General features: G+C 37.8%; 1 protein-coding gene and 1 long non-coding RNA gene across 2 annotated transcripts in view; one reads left to right on the top strand and one right to left on the bottom strand.

Moving 5' to 3' along the window:
* The window catches only part of LOC121731427 (bifunctional heparan sulfate N-deacetylase/N-sulfotransferase), a 169,034-nt gene that overhangs the window by 5,707 nt on the left and 140,085 nt on the right, over window positions 1-23,242 (top strand). The gene's annotated exons all lie outside the window — the stretch shown is intronic.
* Window positions 6,136-20,003, bottom strand: LOC121731445. Its single transcript, XR_006036233.1, has 3 exons — window positions 19,993-20,003; window positions 14,810-14,819; window positions 6,136-6,183 (listed from the first exon to the last, which is right to left on the bottom strand). It is a non-coding gene; the product is annotated as an uncharacterized LOC121731445 (long non-coding RNA).

Here is a 23,242-nt window from a genome sequence, read left to right as displayed (position 1 = left end):
AACGGAGGGAAGGTGCGACAAGAACGGGATCATCGAAAAGTTCGCTCTCCACGGGCCCCGGCAGCGCGATGTTTAATTATAAGCTTACATCGGGGAGGGCCGGTTATCGCAATTTCAAGAGAATTATTACCGTAACGTTTACTTTCCTCTTGAAAAATGTTTTAATCGCGCCCGCTCCCAAATTGCTACCTAAGTAGTTGGCGTACTCCACTTTTTTGTTTTTAATTGTTCGCCGGGCGCTTTATTCTGGGGTCACACGTTATCTAAAACGGCCGTCGGCCGCATACGGCCTACAATGGACTCGTTTGTATCCGTGCTGCGTAATATTGTCCGTGATTTAAAATATCGGCCGCGCCGGGCGGAGTGCCTCCGGGTTTATTTTCCGGCTGTCCGAGGTGTATTGTTGCGTCGATTAGATCAGGAGCGCTTTGTTCTAGAGAGAATGGTTCGCTCCCGCCACGAGTGTCGTGTGCATGCGATTCTGAGCGACCGCACCGTACCTGCGGACGGCCTCCACCGACCGCAGCTGAATTCATTAATGTACGGGGACCGGCCGCGTTATCTTTGGCTTACCCAGCGAATTTCCAACAGCTTGAATGTTCCAAACTTAGAAATCTCTGAATTGAAATGGAATTAAATGTGTCCATATAATTTTATAAGGTGCTGCGCTCCGGACTGAGGAGAGCTTCACTCAATATTGAGACAGGTCGTAATTTAAAAAATGCAACAAATTTTTTTGAGCGCCTCCTCAGTACGATTCACGACAAAAAGATTTACTTTTACGTCTCCGAACATCTTATGGTCCATATTTATTTTTGTTCCTTTTTTCTTTTGTTAGAATTTTTCCTAAGACTTCCTGTCTTTTTTGTCTTACTTTCGTGAAGTTATTTTTCCTCATTCCGGGTGCCATGTTAGGAAAAGAGAATTTAACTTTCGTTTCGTTACATGCGATATGTCGCTGCTTCTGGTTTGTTAAAATTTATGAAAAGTGTGACCGTTTCATTAACATGTCCATTGCATTTGTCGAATGTTGAGCATTCTGTTATTGCGCATTGCTGTTGTAGATGACTTTCTTTAGGTACAGGTTCTCTAAAATATTATTTTTTTCATTACTATCAAGCAAATTTTTCGTGAGTAGCTTCATTTTGATAAGACGAAAAACAAATTCCTCCGCGAAAAATCTCGAATTCTAACAGAGATAGAAAGGATTTCATATTTCGATTTGGTGGTCCTTCAATATTGATTGTTCTATTTGTAGGACAATGTTACTCTTTAAAAAAATTGCTTGATAGTAATAAAAAAAATTGTTCTAGGGAACCTGTACTATTTTGTTTATTGCCTCCAAAGACTTCGATGGATTGTTATTGGTGGAAATATGAATAGTTTATCAAATCACTTAAATCGAGTACCTATCCCATATTCCAACAAATTGCTCTATTGTGTCCACAAAATTGAATTGCGAAAACAGATTTAATGAAAGGATTTCTTGGGCTGATAAACACAATAACGAGCGTCCGTATTATGTACGGCACTCGAAGGTACCACAAAAAATTGGGTACGCGAAGGGATCGGGGAGTAGGTACTAGTGATGTAACAGATATTCGCATTCGCATTCGCGTTAATCCGCGTATTTTTCAATATTCGCATTCGCAAAAATTATGCGAATATTTAGCGAATGTTTTAATAATCAAAAAGGAAATTATTATATGCATGCATTTGAAATAATATAATAATACAATAGAAAACACTTCGATATTTTTATTAAATCATACTTCCACATCCTAAGTTAAAGCCTCATTAGTCATTTATGAAAAAAGAACTTCAGAGATCTTATCAAATCTAACATTAATCAGCCTTGTTACAACTATGTAAGGTTTGCATTCATTTAGTAGTATATTATTACTTTACTATCATTTTTAAATAAAGTTTACAATTTCTATTTACTAAAAAACTAAACAATTACTTGAAACACAAAACATAAAACTAACCTCAAAACAAAACAAAACTTTTAGAATGAACTTTCTGTGACTAAATTCATTCAGTTATAGTCTGTCAAGAAAGTGATGAAATTAAATAGTGGAAACATCGTAGTGTCATCCCTTTCAAATCAATCTAAGAAAAAAGGGATGACACTACGATGTTGCCACTTTTTAATTTCTTCACTTTCTTGGCAGACTATAAGCAATATCGGTTCGGCTATGTTCAATTTAAACATGGCCGACACAAAACGTCAAACCTGTCGAACATTTTACGCGCGCTTTTTTTGAAATTTTAAAACATTCGCACTCGCATTCGCGAATGTTGAAGATAAATATTCGCAATCGCATTCGCATTCGCGAATGTGAAAAAACCAACATTCGTTACATCACTAGTAGGTACGGCTAACAATACGATAATGCCCTATGTTTGCGATGGCTGCGCCTCCCTCGCAATAGGCTCTATTATCACGGCCCGAGCTCCTGTCCATTGAATTGGCTAAATGTTTTGTGCCCCTGAAAAGATTTCAGATGACGGGAAAATTGTTAAGAAATTGATCACTTCTGCCCCACTGATTGCGTTCATCTTTTACGATGTTATGGCTTCTTAGATGGAAATGATTAGAATGTTATTAAATGTTTTATAGCTCTCTTCTCGTAGTCAGTGCAGAGTACGGAGTACCTACCTACTATTTAAAACCATAGTTTTAGTGTCTCTTATATAATTTTATAATAAGCACGTTAAACGCTAATGACTATTGACTATACTCGTCCGATAAGAACGATCACACTAGAAACTGGTTACGATAGCGTTATTTACAGGAAGTTGGGAACGAGGATGGTAGCATCGGTATAAATCGAAAAATAAGGAAATGAGCTTTGGGTGTTCATCACGTAAGAAAATGCAGACTAGAATACCGCTATTGCCAATATAAACGCCATAGAACATCGTTATTAGGGTCAATTCAGACCGCAACGCGACGCGTAGATGCATTTCTAGATTTGCATTGAATTGACAGATTTGGAAGACGTCCCACCGCCCACGCAATTGAAGTGTGTCAAATCCATACAAATTTATGCGCCCCCTAGACGGTAATTCAGCATGACATGCATTTACGTGACAGTATTAATTATTGTTGCATGACATGCCGATCGCGAAACGATCATGCGTTCATGTCATGCACATATTGCAGGACCAAAAATTAAAGAAGTTGTCAATCAATGTACAGCATATAGTCGGTAGTATGCATGTCATTCGCATCAATCAATACAATAAACGATCATGACATGACGTATTAGGCCTGGAGATACTGACACAAAATTATTGGTCATTTGTACCAGTATGGCGGTTTTACAGGGGTATAATTACGTAAAGGCAAAAAGGAAAATGACGGTCATAGCGCTCGCACTGGCAGCCCAAACGCGTGGGCGTTAATCGAACGTGTCGGATAAATAACGAGTGTCGAACGATTTGTTCCACAAAAATGCTTGTATTTTCAGATAGTCGAAAAAAAATAAGTAGGCGAAAGCGTAATTGTCGGGTGCAGCTTACAGCCCGCCATACCAACGCGAATACGTTAATTTTAATAAAAAAATTGAACCATTTGTACCAGGCTAATTTTTGCATAGCTAATCATCGTCGAGTAGCCATTCACGAAAATCACCTTGCCATACTTTTCATATATAAATACAATAAACGTGCATGACAGCACGTAACGCATGGTCTACGGAGCGCGTTAGAAATGCATCGCGCGTCGCGTTGCGGTCTGAATTGACCCTTAGGCGGCAAGCATCATAAATAGATAAGATTGCAGATCTCTAATGATCCAGCAGGCCCTTAAGTAAAAAAAAAAAAACTATTTTGACGACAAGGTCCAAATAAAAAAGAAATGAGGTTTGATACTTATGGGATCGCAAGCGCATGGCTTAGCTTCGTTTCGCTGAACTCCTAATTTTTTTTACCGTATTTAAAAACTTTCCCTGGAGTTACACGAATATTTCAAGACTAAAATTAGCCAAATCCGTTCAGCCGTTGTCGACTTTTAGCGAGACTAATAGAATAGAAAATCCATTTTATCTATTTAATACCTATATCCTAAGCAAGATATAGGTATAATAGAACAATTTTCTTGTGTTATGCATAATATCATTAATTGCGTTCATAATACATTTGTATTAGAGAATTTTGACACCAAAACGTTGGTGAAAACTATTTTAAACGGGGGCGTTTGCTGATAACGCGCATATACCTACTATCTTTGAGATAACAATCTAATCTAGATATTTCTATATAGCCATCAAAATAGAACATCTATTTTTAGCGTTAAAAGCTTTACCTATATACAGTGTCGTCCCTACACATATGTCGCGGCGCAGCGCCGATCAATCACGATGGACGACAGGCCATTAGGGCTCATCGAGCCCAGGTGTTAGCTCCGCCACTGAGTCCTTATCGAGCAGGCTTCGATGATTTGCATTATAGTAAATTGCTGCTGATGCTTCTTCATATTTTGTGATGTAAGTAATGATAAATAACGGTTATTCAAAACAAAAATTGTGTGCGTTTTGATATAATCAGTGCTTCTGTCATAGTAAACACGAATCTAAAGACATCTCACAATCTCAAAGGCCTATGGGGGATTTTGTATGGACCTCGTCCCCACCCTTCAACAGTCATGGGATACGTCTCGATTTGTTCACTTGGACCCAGAAAAGTCTTAAGTATCAGTGTCAGTTTCAAAATCAATGGGGTTTATAAAAAAAATAAACTTCTCCAAAAAAACGGTGTTTGTTTTTGAACAAAACACAACTTTTTTCTACAAACAAACAGCATATCAGGGTTCCGTAGTCAACAAGGAACCCTTATAGTTTCGGTCTGTCCATCCGTCTGTTTGTCTGTCTGTCCACAGTTTTTCTCAGAGACAATAGGGCCTACAAAGCTGTAATTCGGCATTTATGCATATTATCTTAATGATGGCGACAAAATGGTATATAAAATCTTTTTTTTATGGTACCTCCCCATACACATCAAGCTCATCATCAAGGTGATTTTTTTTCCGCGTCCATCCTATCGTTTGGGGTGTCGTTGGGTACGTTTTTAAAAAATATTATTCAGAGTATTCAAAGATAATTTTCCGATTTAGGGATCCACTTGTGAAAAATTAAGTTTTATAGTGAAAAAAATCGTTAGAGTCCAGTGTCCCCCCTTCCACTAGCTCAAATTGTTTTAGCTCAGGTTTAAGGCTCAGCTTTAGCTGTTTAGCTCAGGTTGCTTCTGGAAATGTGGAAATATTCGTAGGAGATATTATGCTGACTTTAAAAGAAAACTATCATGGCTAAGAAAACTTCATAAATAAGTAATAGAGTAATAGTCGATCAACTAAAAAAATGTATTCGAAGAAGTGTAAAGAAACTTTTCGTTCAAATTCTTTTGAACATAACTAAGATGGTATTGTTGGTAGTGAAAAACACGTTACAAATATACATTCATTGACCATACAAAAATTATCAAAAACTAGGGGTACTACAGAGCCCTATATTGCGCGTGACCCGATACGCACTGTGCTGGTTTTTAATTTCATGTACAAACAAATGACGATTTAATTGAATATGATCACCATATTTTAATACTATTTATTTGCACATTAAGGAAATGCGTAATGCGTATGTAAAAGAGAAAAAATAAAATAAAATCAATATAGGTATATAAAACCTAAGGCCGCGTCACCATCAAACACGGCGCGGCATCGTCACCGTGGTCTGTCCGTGCCACGATACGACTCCGCCACCGTGTCACGTGACGCGTGTTCCGACTTCCGGTGCCACGAACAGTGCGCCGCCCCGTGGCCCATTTAGTTTGATTGAAATCTGACAATATTCCCACTACGCGACTTTGTTTGATAGGTATTTCACATGTCTCGTTTTAGTTTGGAACGCCATTTTTCGGAAGTTTGACCCTGAATAGGGGCGCGCGGTGCACCGTTCGTGTCACTGGGACACTGTGCGGCGTCGCACCGTGTCAGGGTGGCAGCGTCGTTTCATGGCACGATGACGACGCCGCGCCAAGTTTGAGGGAATAGCACTGTAACCCCACGTATTTGACAGATGTCAGATGTCGCCATAGTAAAAAATTCTCTATTCTAGTAGATCTTTCGAATGACACCTGTTTCTGCTCTGTTGGTTGGTGGGGACGTTTCTTCTCATAGTCCTTAGTACATCAAGCCATTCAGGCTGCACAGAGTGCAAAACTATTAAACATACATACATACATACATAGGCACTACAAGCTTTAGTTTCACAGGCTTAAAAGTCCGAAGGTTCAATTTTACAGATATGTGGGATGTGCCATAGTAAAAGAAACATAATATTATTTTTCCTCAATAGGTACTCATTGTCATTGCTCAGTATACTCATCAAATGGAAGACGTTATGCGATAAATTGAATTAAACCCCGAAAAACGACACAAACTAAAAAGTAAATCAAGAAGAGCGCAAAATAAACAAATTGGTTTACGGGTTCACTGTAGAAAGGTCAAAAGAAGCCTATTTACTAGGATAACCCTTTTCTCTATAGGCACTCGCTTCAAACGTATCTTATGTGTATCGTATCGCAGGGTAAACAGATAAATCAAACCCCATAAGACGTGATGCTCAATATATCTGTTACATTTACATAGCTTCCCATTCTCCTTTTAAAAGTAAGAAATATTCGCTCTTGGCCTTTGACATGTTTCTAATAATAATTAATATCCAGTATAAAACACCACCAGTACCTATACTTAATATTATGTGACGTACGGCCTACGGGTGAAGTTAAGAGCTCACCCGACTCTAAAAATCAAACATCGTCCTTCTCTCTTCACACTCACGCCCGTCTTTCATATGCCAGGCGAAAAGGACGGCACGGAATCATCGTCGAGTTAGTTTTACTTGAATAAAAGACGAACTATAATGATTATGAAACAAGTGTTTTGAGCAAATTTAGGTTTTATCAATACCTTTTTAGATATTAAAAAATATTAAAGAAAAGACAGCAAACTTCGAAGATCCAAGCAAAAATGTGTCTAAAACAAGGTTTTTTGTAAAAAAGAAACTATCGAGCATTTTTTGAGTAATCGTGTTTTCGTCTTGAGCATTTAATCTTTGTGAACTGAAGTTACTTGTGTCAAAAAATCAGTTTTCTAGACCTTACAGATTTTGAGATCTAGGTTAAAGTATGTAGTCAAGTTAGGGTCATATGGGCTCTTAATTCATAGTTATATCTTACTAGCTGTTGCCCGCGACTTCGTCCGCGTTAGCACAGTAGATCACATCCCAAGTATTATTTATTGTACAAAAATATTCAATATACAGAATTGACTTTCCTACGATTTTATTATATACAGATTTTTCGCGCGGCTTTGCTTGCGTAATTTAGGAATTTCACGCAACCGTACATTTTTCCGCAAAAAATAGCCTTTGTTCCTTAACGTGGTCTATTCTTCATGTTTGCCAAATAACATAAAAATTGCTCCAGTAATAATTTTCCTCCGTTTTTTCCACATTTTCCTCTATTTCTTTGCTCCTATTAGTCTTAGCGAGATAAAATATAGTCTATAGCCTTTCTCGATAAATGGGCTATCTAACACTGAAAGAATTTTTCAAATCAGACCAGTAGTTCCTGAGATTAGCGCGTTCAAATAAGCCCTTTCATATAATTTCCCCCGTTTTTTCCACATTTCCCTCTATTTATTCGCTACTATTAGTCTTAGCGTAACAAAATATAGCTTATAGCCTTCCTCAATCAATGGGCTATCTAACACTGAAAGAATTTTTCAAACCAGACCAGACCAGACCAGTTCCTGAGATTAGCGCGTTCAAATAAGCCATTTCAAATAATTTATCCCGTTTATTCGACATTTTCCTCTATTTCTTCGCTCCTATTAGTCTTAGCATGATAAAATGTAGCCTATAGCCTTCCTCAATCAATGGGCTATCCAACAGTAGTTCCTGAGATTAGCGCGTTCAAAGAAACCCTTTCATAAATTTCCCCCGTTTTTTCGACATTTTCCTCTATTTCTTAGCTCCTATTAGTCTTAGCGTGATAAAATGTAGCCTATAGCCTTCCTCAATCAATGGGCTATCCAACAGTAAAAGAATTTTTCAAATCGGACCAGTAGTTCCTGAGATTAGCGCGTTCAAATAAACTCTTTCATACAATTTCCCCCGTTTTTTCGACATTTTCCTCTATTTCTTCGCTCCTATTAGTCTTAGCGTGATAAAATGTAGCCTATAGCCTTCCTCAATCAATGGGCTATCCAACAGTAAAATAATTTTTCAAATCGGACCAGTAGTTCCTGAGATTAGCGCGTTCAAACAAACAAACAAACAGACAAACTCTGCAGAATTATAATATTATAGTATAGATAACTTGTATTCGATAATTTTGGCAGCGAAGTTAAGAGCGCCTTCACATTACGTCGCAAGCAGTGCGGCTGCAGCGCTGCTGCCGCACTGCTTGCGATGTAATGTGAAGGCAGCCTAAAAATCGTAGATGTATGGAATTTGACGTGCATAACCCACAGGAAAAGATAGACACGAGCGCCAGATTGTTTTCACACGTTTATTCTGGTGAACTCAAATAAACAAATAATCTGCAATAAGCGCATGTTTTAATTTTAATGTGATATGTTATTACTTTTTCCGTACAATAAAGGTTTACATTGCTATAAAATCGTTATTTTAAGTCAAAAAAATTCAAAAAACTTTACATAGGTGTATCAAAGTCCATGCAAACGAAAAATAAAAATAAAAAATTTTTGGGTAAGAGCTCTTGTACGTTTATTCGTTGGGGCCATCGATATGTACACGAGCTTTTGCCCGCGGCTTCGCTCGCGTTAAGAAGCATTAGTATAAACAAACTTTCATCCCTTATTTGAACCCCTTGGGGTTGGAATTTATCAAAATCCTTTCTTAGCGGATGCCGACGTCATAACATCTACCCGCATGCCAAATTTCAGCCCGATCCGTCCAGTGGTTTGGGCTGTGCGTTGATAGATCACTATGTCAATCAGTCAGTCAGTCACCTTTGAGTTTTATATATATAAATATGGGATATCCCAAATGCTGCGTTTCCATACTTGCCAAGGCTTGGCAAGCATCCACAAGGCACAAGCGTTCACAAATCTCGCTTGGCATTTGGAAGGCGTTTACACGCTTGTGAATGCGACAGTGTATTACGTACATCCAAGCAAGCGCCCTTTGATCTGTGTCCAATAACCGACACTACACCGGATCGGATACAAGGGTCCACAAGCTCACGCAAGCCAGATAGTCTCTTTACACGCTTGTGCTTGTGGACGCTGGTCAAGCCTTGACAAGCATAGAAATTAGAAACGCAGCAAAAAGTGGGTTGGTAGCCATTTTGATGACTTCTTGATTTTTGGCTAAAATAGAAAATACCCTTTAGTAAAGACAGATTCGAATTTCGATCGACTTATGCTTAGTGTGTGTATGTGGTCTTTCAGTAGGTACCTTGGAAAAAAATATCGCCGTCATTCTAGAGGTAGTAAACTCGACCAGCCAATTTGGGGCGCGAGTTATGTAGTAAATGTGGAAATAAAATCAAGTTTTGGTAAGTTTCGGTAATGAACATAACTTTTCATTGGACATAAAAAATGAAGCTTTATTATAGTGCCAAAGTTTGATTTACAGGGGTTTTATGTGACTCCTTTTAGGGGAGTAAAACTGGAATTAATAATGATTTTTTAAATAACTGACTTGTAATGTAGCTAAGTTGCTTTTATTAAAAAAGTAAAACAATAAAGCGCCTGGAAATATGTACGCGAGATCTTCCTACTTTAAAGGAGAATTGACCCACCACATATTTTTCATCACTGCAACTCGTTTTACCAGTGGTTACCTACCACGAAAACTTTGATATTATGATCTCGCCCGAGGCTAAATTTGTCTTGGGACCCGCAACGAAATTAATCAGAAATTGTTTTTCGTACCTACTTTCCCACTTATGAAATCTAATCCTGATAAATTAAGTTGATGCTAATAATTTACGTCAGTGATTAATTCCCTCCAAGTTACTTCCCGTGCCCAATCATAAATTATAGCGAGTACTGATCGATTATCACATATCCACGACACGACACGCTACAAAATCTAATGATAAATTCATACACGGCTTAAGACATGAGCCCCGAAGATATTGATTGAACTCTGTCATTAGTCGTGTTATGTAACGCAACATGCTATAACTGCAAAATGCCTTTCGCCATTAAAAGTTCGCGAATCTCGCAGAAAATTTGTCAAAACTTTCAATTATTCCTGCAATAAACGACGACTCCTGTAGACGGACTTTTGAATTTGTAACTGGAATATACTTGGATAGTTGGCGACTAGGAATTTGGAAAATATCATAATATTGTTTATGACGTATTTACACTTCTGTTATGAGATCATAATAAGTAATAACTCCTATCTCGATCTTCGCAATGCCCTCTAACAGTAGATGTTGCCCGAAACTACTATTAGCACAATATTTTCCATCTTGCTTTTGCAATTACATTAGATTTTTCCATGACCAAAACTATCCTTAGATATTTATTCTTTTATTTTTAAATAAGGGGACAAACGAGCAAACGGGTCACCTGATGAAAAGCAACTTCCGTCGCCCATGGACACTCGCGGCATCAGAAGAGCTGCAGGTGCGTTGCCAGCCTTTTAAGAGGGAATAGGGTAATAGGGGAGGGTAGAGAAGGGAAGGGAAGGGAATAGGGGAGGGTAGGGAAAGGAATAGGGTAGGTGATTGGGCCTCCGGTAAACTCACTCACTCGGCGAAACACAGCGCAAGCGCTGTTTCACGCTGGTTTTCTGGGAGAACGTGGTGTTTCTCCGGTCGAGCCGGCCCATTCGTGCCGAAGTATGGCTCTCCCACGTATAAATATATATATTCTCGTATTTTTTACATTTCGTAGATATCTTAATAGTCTGTAGTGCGGTAGGCACTAGGCGTTAGAAGGAAGCAGACATAAGACGCATAATTACATGTTGGTATAGATACCGACTAGACGTGGGTCACGAGTCATGACTCATGAGGTCATGATCTTTGGCTTTTACAATGTTAACATAGAAGGTATACTCGTGTAAAGCCGTAATCTATACTTTCATCACTAACAGGTCCATAATAAAAAGATATTAAGTTTGTGGGATGGTGAGTATGCAAGGATTTACTGGACCGATTTTTAAGATTTTTTTCACCAACAGAAATACACCTTATCTGTGAATATCATATAGTAGATAACAATTTGAATCTTTGAAAGGAAGGATTTTTTTAGAATTCGTCATAGTTTTATAGAGAACACTTTCTTCCGGAAAATCTATTTCACACCGGCGAAGCCGCGACTAAAAGCTAGTATATAAAATGTTTTATTACGTAAGTTCCACGTGCTCCTCCATCTGCTGTTAAATATCAGGTTACCGACTATTCCAGTATAATTCGTGGTATGTTCGTATTGTGTTGGAACGTGATCCCGTCTGCAGTGACCGCAAGTGAGCACGTGGCATCCGTACAATAATAGACTATGTCAATTAATTAGACCAACATGTTTCATCCGAATGGACTAAATGCCTCTTGGGGTGGACGGACGTTTTGTACAACGGCATATTGGAATACTGAAGTTGAGTTTTATTTGTTGGTTATCGCATTTACAACTGTTTTCTACCTTTTTATAACTAACTTTAAGTTTTTAAGTAAATTGTTGCTTAGTTTTCGTCGTTTTAAAATTTTTTTTCGAAATGGATTGAAACGAGGTATAAATACTCCGTTTTAATTAATTCCATAGCTCACTTAATAGTGATAAAATAAATAAAACGACCAGTATAAATGTAGCGAAAGAACCGTGTATCTTATTATTACAACGATAAATTTAATGTAACGTTTGTTTCACATGTAATTTTTTGGTCATAGTTGTAGGTAACATGCTCAATCTCGCATCAGTTTAGTCCATCAATCTGAGATTGACGCCAGATTGATGGCTAAAAAGTACGTAATAAAAAGTGATCAGTTCATCAATCCGCGGGGTACATATTCAGTTTCGCGTCAATCTTTACGAGATTAAAAGATCAGCGGGGCTAAAATGGTTGCTTTGTAGAATCATAATATGAATCGTAATATTCGTTTTTTTTAAATTGCAAAAAGGTCACTCTGCTTGCAATTCATGTCTACAGATCGAAAATCTTTATATGAACGTGGCGAAAAAAGGAACTAACGCTGCCATCATACAAAAACGTCATTTTGACAGTTCTCCTTTACGTGCAGCGCCCTCGCTCACGTTCATAAAAAGCCTTGTCGGTTTGTAGTAATTCGTACCTAATAATTTAACATTTGTCAGTTAGACAGTTTTGACAATTCATTTGCTGAATTGATTGAGAGGAATTGCTAAATGCGACCATTTTAGCCCCGCAGACGATGAGAAACTGAACGTGTAACCTCCGACATATTATGTAGGTGAAAATAAAACGAAATATGCCGCAAGAGTATAATCTAAGCTCACTCTAACACCTTGTTGGAGCGTATCATATTTGGGATATTGCTCCATAGATCGTCGCGCGCTTCCTGCATGGCATTCACCTCTCGCATGTAGGCCGTTAGGGAGATATGCTGTTGCCACAGCGTAATATAGTAGGGCAACTCTAACTCGTCCTTGAAATTAAACTACCACAGATAATTACAAGTATCATACTAAAGGCGGGATAAGTAATATCCTTTTTTATGAGTAAAGGGGCAAACGAGCGAACGGGTCACCTGATGGAAAGCAACTTCCATCGCCCATGGACACTCGCAGCATCAGAAGAGCTGCAGGTGCGTTGCCGGCCTTTTAAGAGGAAATAGGGTAATAGGGGAGGGTAGGGAAGGGAAGGGAATAGGGTAGGGGATTGGGCCTCCGGTAAACTCACTCACACGGCGTGAAACAGCGCAAGCGCTGTTTCACGCCGGTTTTCTGTGAGAACGTGGCATTTCTCCATTCGTGCCGAAGCATGGCTCTCCCACGTATAAAACCCCCTTTCTTACTGTGAGGACTGAGGACGTTAACTTTAGTTTGTATAGCACTGAATGATTTGCCAGTTTATGCTACTAGAGACGCAATTTTAATGCCACTCTATATTCTATACAGTTTGACAAAAAATACACTCAGCACTTTGAAAACGCTAAGTGTGAATGCGGGCCCGATTCAGGCATCTGGCATGACCTACTGTATATACCTATATTGCGCTGTTGCGGTAACATAAGAGATAAGCGACGTTAACTACGCCGACGACGTTTGTTACATTTATTTATTTTGTTGTTTTTGTTTTCAGGTACGTGGCATCTTCTGTACTTCTAAGCGTTAAGAAGGTATAATAAAGTAAGGTTCAGCTATTGGTATTATAGCGGACACATAGGTAGTAGGATCCGTAATTTTAAATAGTATATATGTTACGCTCAAAGACCGAAATCGCTCAATGAGCGAAAAAATGGCTCACAACGCGTTGTGGTCACAGTGAAATAGCCACGACGCGAAATTCGCGTCGTGGCCCTAGTGAAAACGACCACGACGCGTTCTGGCAATCACAAAAAGACCATAACGCGAAATTCGTGTCGTGGCTAATGCCTGATATGCTATTCGTTTTTCTTCTTGATTTGTTCTTGATTGATTAATCGTCCATAGGTATGGAAGATTATATTTGAATTACCACGCGTACTACAAAATATTTTTTCTTTTACTAAATCACTGCATAAGGTGTTTTTCATTATTATTTATAAAATATCCATAATTCCATACTATACGTACTAATATTATTACTGTATGTCTGGCGCAACGTAGTTGCGGGCATCAACTAGTACACACAGTACTACTACATATTTAAATTATATGTATAAATAAAAATAAATATAAATAAACCGGCGTGAAACAGCGCTTGCGCTGTTTCACGCCGGTTTTCTGTGAGAACGTGGTATTTATCCGGTCGAGCCAGCCCATTCGTGCCGAAGCATGGCTCTCCCACATATAAAAAGCCTCTCTCTAAGCTTTATGTTTGGGGTCGTTTGTAAACAAATACGATCATAATAGAAAGAAACTGTAAAATTATTCCCATAATGAATAAAACTTTAAATTAAATGTATCTGGCTTAATTTTTGAAGACAAAATTTAATGAGTTAATCTACCGTATGGTATTTATGCTGTTATATTGAACTGGTAAACAGTGATCAGCTAGCAGCTAACAAACAATAAAAACTGCTATGAACATAAAATTTTATAAAAATATTTTCAGATTGATGAGAATGTATTTCAGAATGTTTACGTTTCTATCGCAGTAAAAATTTTATAGCTAATAGCCAACAATTTTGATTGAAAGAGTGGTTGCTATTTTTGAGTTTTGACGATGGTGATCTTAAATCAATAGTCTATACTAGCCAGACTGCTGAACTGAGTTTGCTGTTTCGAGTCCCGGGAAAGGATATGTCCTTATACTTCTTTTGTAAAAAGAAAAAAATTAAGTAGTATAAGGATATGTCCTTATACAACTTAATTTTTTCAGGATAATTTTTATCCTGAAAAAAAAATACGGTTTCCGCGCGATAAATTAATATTGGAGCAACGGAGTTGCGGGCGACATCTAGTTCAAAATAAATGACGTGAATTTATACGGACACCCTCAAAATGATTTAATATAAATCAGGCGAGAAACTAGGGCGTTTCTAAAACGTCTACATATCGCACACAATACTGATAACCCTCAGTCTAGGTCAATGCGACCGACGATTTATTCACAAAATCCTCTCTCTAAGCTTGTTATTACACTTTTAAGGTGCTCTGAAGGAAATGCACAAGAAATGCCCTTGTTCATCTTAGGTTTATTTTGTCTATCAAGTTATTCTTATTTTTACAGTATTTTATCGCATCGTTACGGTTAAAGACTTTATTTCTCAAAAAGAATTACAATAATTCACTTACTTGAGAACATTGACTAATAATAAGCAAACTTATTCTAGCGCAAGACACAGCTTATATATAACATAAATTATAATTTGAACACATCTTTCTGCAATATAGGTCAAAGAAATTCGTTTGACACACGGCACATCACACACCGGCCGGCTTACTACACTGCACAACCTACCTATTTATATTTTGGTGCTTCTGTTACACATTTTCATAAACTTATAATTATAAATTACATTTTGATATCTTCAGAGAACATAACAAAGTCCAAATTGTCTCAATACAAGTTTATAACTGTTAATTACTGTAATAATTTTTTGTAATAATTTTTTGTATTCATTATTCGTTTGATTTATTTCTAACAGTATTACATCATAATAGGCATGATGACTATTTTTTTTTCTTATCGGTAATTGAAGGACACTTAAAAAATAGAAACATCGTTGAAAGAATGACTCTGATAGCTTAAAAATTCACCAAGATATGACAATTCAAATACCTATCCCATAAAAAAGACCTGCCCGAAATGCTCCATACAAAGTGCTACGAAAGACTGACGTCAGTCTTTCGTAGTTTGTACGCATCGGGAGACAACTTTGTTCGACAGGTATGTTAAATATTGCGTTTATGAAAGTGGTTTCATAACAAAAGTTATCGAATTGTATACAAATATTAAGAAATTTAATTGAAAAAAAATTCGACTTGAATATCAAACTTTAAAGGCGCATAACAAAAAAAATACAAATGCTATCAAGCTGAAATTTTGGGAACACTTATTTTTTACCGTGATTTCTTTATTTTATTAACAAAATTCGCTAACCTTTGACCTTGTCATCATCCCTATTGCAACGACTACGACTGATCAATGTCAAAAATGAATGCATGGAAGTTTCATCAATGCACGTTATATATTACCATAAGAAATGACTTTAGCACAAGCCCCAGACATGTTCTTAATCTGACCCGAAGGTTGCCTTACGCTTATACATAAATGAAATTATGTTGTACGTATAATTAAAAGCATGACACGAATTAAAAACCAAACATCAGCTTGTACACAAGGTTTCGCGGTCGCATTTATTCTGCATTCATTTTGTGCCAATTTACAGTTGACATTTATTCGGATGGACGGCCAGCACAACGGAAACTGACTTTAATAGCTCTTTTTAAATTAACATGCAACCTAAATATCATCGGAAAAGCTAGCTCCAGAGGGAATACAGCCTAGCGTTCTTTTGGTCAGAACTCAAATATTGTGACTCGAGTAAGCTGTGATCCTCTAAAATGCATCGAATTTAATAAGAAAGAAATATATCGTTAATATGAAAACGAAATATTTGATTGCTTGTTTTGTATGGCAGGAATCCTGCAAATCCTAAAAGTTGGTGTTATCTACTAACAGTGAAGGGTCTAGAAAAAGTATCTTTTTTGGACATATTGTTTGTTGGACATTTTTTCAATGCCTATTACTTATTTAAACGGACTGAAAAAGCTATAGGCGAAATTGGCAAAACCCCAAGGCCGTTTAAAACAAAAGAAGAAGAAGAAACTGCTGAAATGTGTCAAGTGCTGTGGTCTAAACGCCGAAGAGCGTTCGGTTGGTGGTTAAGGTCGAGTAGTCTACAGACTAGCGTTCTGTTGTTGTTGTTGTAACTACAAATTTGAACTATGAAGTGTAAAAACTAAAAACATTAAGAAAATTACGAAACTGTACTAAAACAGTGTGTCGTAAGTAGATCTCTCTAAATTCATTTTTATTGTACTACTAGCTGTCCCTGTGAACTTCGTGTCACCTTAAAACCTTCCCTGGACTTCTAAGAATACTTTAAAATCAGCCCAATCCGTTCAGCCGCTTTCGAGTTTTAGCGCGACTAACACATTTGAAAATCTATGTTTATATATACTTAAGAAGATAAATTGAAATTCTGAAAACACATTTTAACTTTTTTAATAAAGTTTTGTGCCTCGATTTGTCAAAACCTACCTCAATCGTAGAATGGCTCGTGGCAAGAATTATGCACCTGCCTACCTAGCATACGCCAACGAGATATCTCACTCTACATGTTTTCTCGATATTTGATGGTTTGTCTCTTCACCTCTATTCACCCTAGCATGACAAACATTTTTTCTCGCGCAGATCTATCATCGAAATAACACATTTTTGTAGAGTTTGGTCGAGATAATGTCAAAATTTAATTATCTCGAGAGTGAGATATCTCGTTGGCGTATGCTAGGTAGGCAGGATACGACCTATTTATACTTCACGACGAGACGACGAGATTTTTAAATAAAATAATAGGGTTGACGAAAAGTCGTAATGCGGCAAAAGCTTTTAAACATCCTTCGTTAATGTTTCGGTGCGGTTTGATATAAAATTTATTTTATATGAAAGGTGGGATGAGGTGGGGACGGTGCGAGGGAGTGTTATTGTTTGGTAGACGTCGGAAACTCGGAGGACCTTTGTTCTATCATGGCGTTACTTTATCTTATTACACATGTCGCCTATAAGAGCGAGGTCACACTGCTTCGGTGCGTTACTTGGTTAGGACGGAACAACGCATTCTACCATAAATAGTCTCGTTGTGGTGTCGCATGTCAACACAATAAAAAAGATTATGACAGCACATCGTCCACTTCAGCTGCTGTCCCTCTTTCGACAAAACTGTGCTGTCAAAATTCGTTACGTTGTCGGACGGAAATAATGGCATATCATAAAATAATGGTATACCATGCGTGAGTCGCAGAATTTCGGTCGCGTAATTACTTTTTTCATACTTATTGTGAAATTTCTGCCAACCGAAATTCTGCGACTCACGACTCAGAAAATTACGCTCGTTTGGCCTCACCCTTAAAGTCTGGCACCGTTGCGGTAACGCACCGCAGTCCGCAACGCAACGATAAAATGTTGGTGTGAAACGACTCACACGCGGCTGCCGCATGCCGGCTTAACTTTGTTCAACTCCCAACTTCTGGAAACGCTACGTCGCGATTTGTTGAACTTTTACACTCATTTAAATATGTGGTTATGTGAAATTCACTCGTACCTGTCGGTGATGTTTTAGCACCGCCGTAACGTGTATTTGATTTGAGTATTTTTAAGAGGAAAAGAGCGTATAAGGGCCGTCCAACAGGACGACGGCCTGTTGGACGGCCCTTATACGCTCTTTTCCCCAGGTATCGCTGGAGAGTCGCCGTCGCCCATGGACACTCGCAGCATCAGAAGAGCTGCAGGTGCGTTGCCGGCCTTTTAAGAGGGAATAGGGTAATAGGGAAGGGTAGGGATGAGAGGGGAAGGGAATAGGGGAGGGTAGGGAAGGGAATAGGGTAGGGGATTGGGCCTCCGGTAAACTCACTCACCCGGCGAAACACAGCGCAAGCGCTGTTTCACGCCGGTTTTCTGTGAGAACGTGGTATTTCTCCGGTCGAGCCGGCTCATTCTTGCCGAAGCATGGGTCTCCCACGTCTAAAATCTAATAAAACTTAGTTAACTCTACCATCTCGTCCACATAAAGACCCTATCTTCTCAGTAATTAATATAGTTGATAGCAGTGTTGACGTGCGGAGTCGTCTTAACGGAGCTCGTCTCGATTGTTCTTCAGGATTAATGCGTCTGGCGTTAGTTCGGGGACTATTGTCCGCCCCTGTATATGACGATAATACGACCCCGTCAAACAATGAGATTAGTTTAAATTAATAGCTCGTAATCCACACCCTGTATCGTGCTGATTGTTGCTCTTATGTGAGAATGCTTGTCGTTGGAAAATTATTATCCTTTTTATAGAGTGAAAATCCTCCTATATTTTAAATAAGATTATTTTTTAGTAACTTACTTGTCAAAATGGTCTTGAGCCATTTTTTTAAATCTGGAGCCACCGTAGACGACAGACTTTTAGTCGGCCGATGGTTTGACCAAATTTAGGTTTTAGTACATTATTATCGGCCGATACAAATCGTTTAGTGTGCGCACCTTCATACATCTTCGTACTGATTAAGCTTTCGATCAAACTGTCGGCCGACTAAAAGTCTGCAGTTTGCGGGGGCTCTTAAAATTTTAATACAATTTGGAATACATACTCTTAAAGCTCCAATAATATTTCAATCTATATCGAAATCCCAACACGATTGAAAAATGCAAGCTCTTACCCAAATCGTGTACTATTAGAACCTTTTTTGTAAATTCACATGACACATCGCTCGTTTGGAAGTACTTATATACCAACCATTTGTTTTATTTAATTTAAAAAGGTTTATTGCGAAATCCCCGAAGGTTTTACGGGATGATTTAGTTCTATATTTGTATTAGGGACATTATTTTGGATAAAAATCTTCCTAAGATTTGTCTAAAATAAAATAAAAATATGTAAATAGCTGATGATAAAGAAATACTCAAGGCATAAAAAGAAAGGTACTAAACCTTTATATTTTAGTGCAAGCCTTTGTATGTTTTTATTATAATCAAGATATTTTAGGGCTGTAGGAAATCTGACTAGCTTCATTTCTCTTTACACATAATATCTTTCTTATAATTTTTTACGACTTTTTTTGTTTAATCCTAAACAGGTAATGGCGCTAGTTACTAATTCAATTAATTATTTACTACTTCATTAAATCGTTTCAGCGGATTAAGCGTGAACAAACAGACACTTTCGCATTTATAATATTAGCATGGATCATTATTATCAAACCAAAATTTAATCCTCGTAGTTATTTCAGTTCCTAAAGTTTTGCAGTAAGCGAACGAGCTGAAAATTTGCTTAATCGACTCGATATTGTGTATCGGAATTGAAAGTAGTACCTAGAGTAAGAGCCTGCGATGGCCAGACTTTCCTCCGTTTCGTAAAGCTGTAAAGGCCACCAACAGGTAAACACGTGTTTGTGGCCTTTACAGAGGTAAGAACGACCAGCAACTATGGAGTTTCGGTCGCGGTTACTTTAGGAGGTATCCAGTTCTGAAGGTCTACCTGGCCTTCCAGAAAGAGTAAAGCTTAATTTCATAACGTCTTATATTCTTCGGGGAGGAATCTCGTCTTCCAGTGCCGGACGTTTTCAGCAGCTGCCAGACATCCTTAAACTTTCCTAAAGTATTAGACTTTGAGGGTGTCTAGCAGCGGGAAGCAACTGTGAAAAATGTCCGCCACTGGAAGACAAGATTCCTCCAGTTACCGCGAAGAATATAAGCTATAAACTTGAGCTTTAATCTTTCTGGAAGGTCAGGTAGACCTTCAGAACTGGATATCTCCTAAAGTAACCGCGACCGAAACTCCATAGTTGCTGGTCGTTCTTACCTCTGTAAAAGTCACAAACAGGTGAACTTTCAGATTTACGAAACGGAGGAAGGTCTGGCCACCGCAGGCTCTTGGTCCATAAGACTTTACGGAGGAACTTTGTTTTGTCTTCGCTTGATTTATGGCACTTGAAAGTTTTTTGTTTGAGCGTTATTTCCCGAACATCGATGCCTCGGGGGATGAGCTCTGTATTAAGTTGTATTTGAGTTTTATGATGCGTGGAGTAGGCACGTATTACATAAGGTAAAGGGATGAGCGAGCGTTTCTTTGATGCCAGATAATATTTCTGTACCTCCAAGGTATACAACATATTGTGCCAAAATGCGAATAGACTTGTGATTTGTGCAAATTTATAATATACAGGGTGTAACAATCAAAACAAAGTGTTAATACTTTATTGTGTGTATCTATGTATCCCTTATTAAATATTAGGTAAAGTACAACGAGAAAGCAGGAGCACTGAAAGAGTAATTTTTTTCATCTTTTGAATGGACAAATTAGTATATTAATTCGTGTGTACCTGCTTGTCATTCAAATTTCAAAATATCGTAGTGTGCACATTGTAGTGTGTGTAATGTTTTATTTATTAAAATAAGGTATGATAAAAGCATAATTTTAAAACAATGTTGGCTCGATGCACTCCGTTCGAAAAAAAGTGGTTCAAAGTTTTTTGCTCACGTATTAATAAAATATAGGTGTCATAAGTCGACATTTCCAAAACGAATTCTATATACTACTAGATGTCCCGCGCGGCTTCGCCCGCGTAAATTAGAAATTTTACAGAATCCGTAGGTACATTTTCCCATAAAAAATATTTCCCCCGTTTTTCCCACATTTTCCTGAGTTTCTTCTGTCGTATTAGTCTTAGAGTAATAATATAATATAACCTTCTCGATAAATGATGAGTCTTACTCGATAAATGATCTATCTAACACTGAGATAAGTTTTTAAATCGGACCTGTAGTTTCTGAGATTGACGCGTTCAAGCAAACATACTCTTCAGGTTTATAATATTAGGTAGATATAGATTTTTTTTAATTATCGCTTGACAAACTCGAGTCTCGATCTAAAAGACTATGATATGGTAGTGATGATGATGATGATGATGATGAAGAATGTAATTTGCATAGTAGCATATGCTTTCTGTTCTTAAAACAACGCCGAAACTCCCAAACTTGTATCTATAAAGAATCAGGAATTCTCTCAGCACCTTCCGAACCACAGTATACCAGGTATATCTCGGTGCAAAATCTTACTTGTTGGTAGCATATGCTTAGAATACTTCTCACGAAACCGAAGTCACCATATGTTTCCCTATAAGTTTTGAGGAGTTCCCTCGATTACTTATGGATCCTTCATCAGATCATCACTTTTCTGAATATAATACCAAATTGGGATGATACCCTATATACCAAAAGAAAAATTTTGAAAATCGGTTAACCAACGGCGGAGTAATCGTTGAATATAAGAAAACGAACATAACACCTCCCCCATTTTGAAAGTCGGTTAAAATTGTAGCCTATGTGTTATTTATTTAATATTTTAATCAGCACATGAATTGAATAACAAAATTTTTTTCAAATTAATCGTAGCACCATCTGTCAGGACAAACTAAAATTGAAATAGAATAATATTGAATGCGATGATAGCGCCGTCCGCCGGATCTAATGTAAAACATTCCAAAATCAACAACTCCTTATAAATAAGAAATTAATTGAAAAAACATTTTCCAGTAGACCAAACTGTAAATCTAAACCATTCTCGAATCTCCACGAACACACACAAAAAATTTCATCAAAATTGGCCAAGATAAGATAAATCCGTTCAGCCGTTCTCGAGTTTTAGCGAGACTAACGAACAGCAATTGATTTTTATATATATAGATTTATCTTTCGATTTCTATATAGTCTTATTAAAAAAATAATCGGACAGAGTAACAACTTAAGTTAGCTAAAATAAAAAAATAATCGGACAGAGTAACAACTGAAGTTAGCTAAAATTGTGTTTATTTATGTACTATGTATTTTGAGACTATGCAATTTTGTCGCGTTCGCGATTCACTTTCACTTTTGTTGAGTTTCAGAACGCGATATTAGGTCCTCCAACGCGCACGCGAATTTGAACTTTATGCAGCGGTAATAAATTACAAATTGACTCTCCATTTTATTTAGAAAACGTTTGTATGGGAAATAGAAAAATGCTGTTTTGAGGATTTTCCCGGCAATTATTCGAATTTTTCTCACCTTTTAAACCTTCCCTAGACCTCCACGAATAATTCAAGACCAAGATAAGATAAATCCGTTCAGCCGTTCTCGAGTTTTAGCGAGACTAACGAACAGCAATTGATTTTTATATATATAGATGAAATTTTATAAGGAATACCCTAGTTATTTCTGAGTTCATTACAATAACAATTATCGAACAATGTAAGAAATTCCTAAAACGGACCCATTATCCGAAAAGCGTACGTGCCTTCCTGTGCTTATGATTGATTGTATGATAAATACAATCGATGTTCGTTATGATACATTCTGTAAGTTATGGTGGAACGGATAGCATTGTAATTTGTAACACGTTATAGGCCTCGTAAGAATTTAAGGTCGCTTGGCAAAATGAAAGGGGACAGGGCAATCTTTGAGTTTTACGTTCGATGCGCGCACGGGCAACGCTATTGGTAAATCAGGTCTGAAAAGCGTCAATCACCCAGAAGACCTTTGGTTCGCACTCGATAGGGTGCGGGTTCAATCCTGGGTAGAGGCGTGTACCAATGAGACATTTTCAGATCTCAAGTACATAATTCGGACGCTCGTACGGTAAAGGAACACATCAACAAACAAACATGGTATACTCAGACGTATTGACCTGTTTATTCCTCTGGACTAGGCAGACTATGTTGTTAGAATGCCGTATATGCTGGGGCAACCGTGCGCATATTTTAAATCTTTTCCCAGGCACTACTTTCAGTTTCGCCAAACGATCTCAATATTGTGCGCGGTCACGACAGAAA

Source organism: Aricia agestis, chromosome 10 (genome assembly GCF_905147365.1).
Source record: "Aricia agestis chromosome 10, ilAriAges1.1, whole genome shotgun sequence".
NCBI lineage: Eukaryota > Metazoa > Arthropoda > Insecta > Lepidoptera > Lycaenidae > Aricia > Aricia agestis.
Note: the sequence above shows the minus strand (reverse complement) of the source record. Positions and strands in the feature narration are given on the sequence as shown.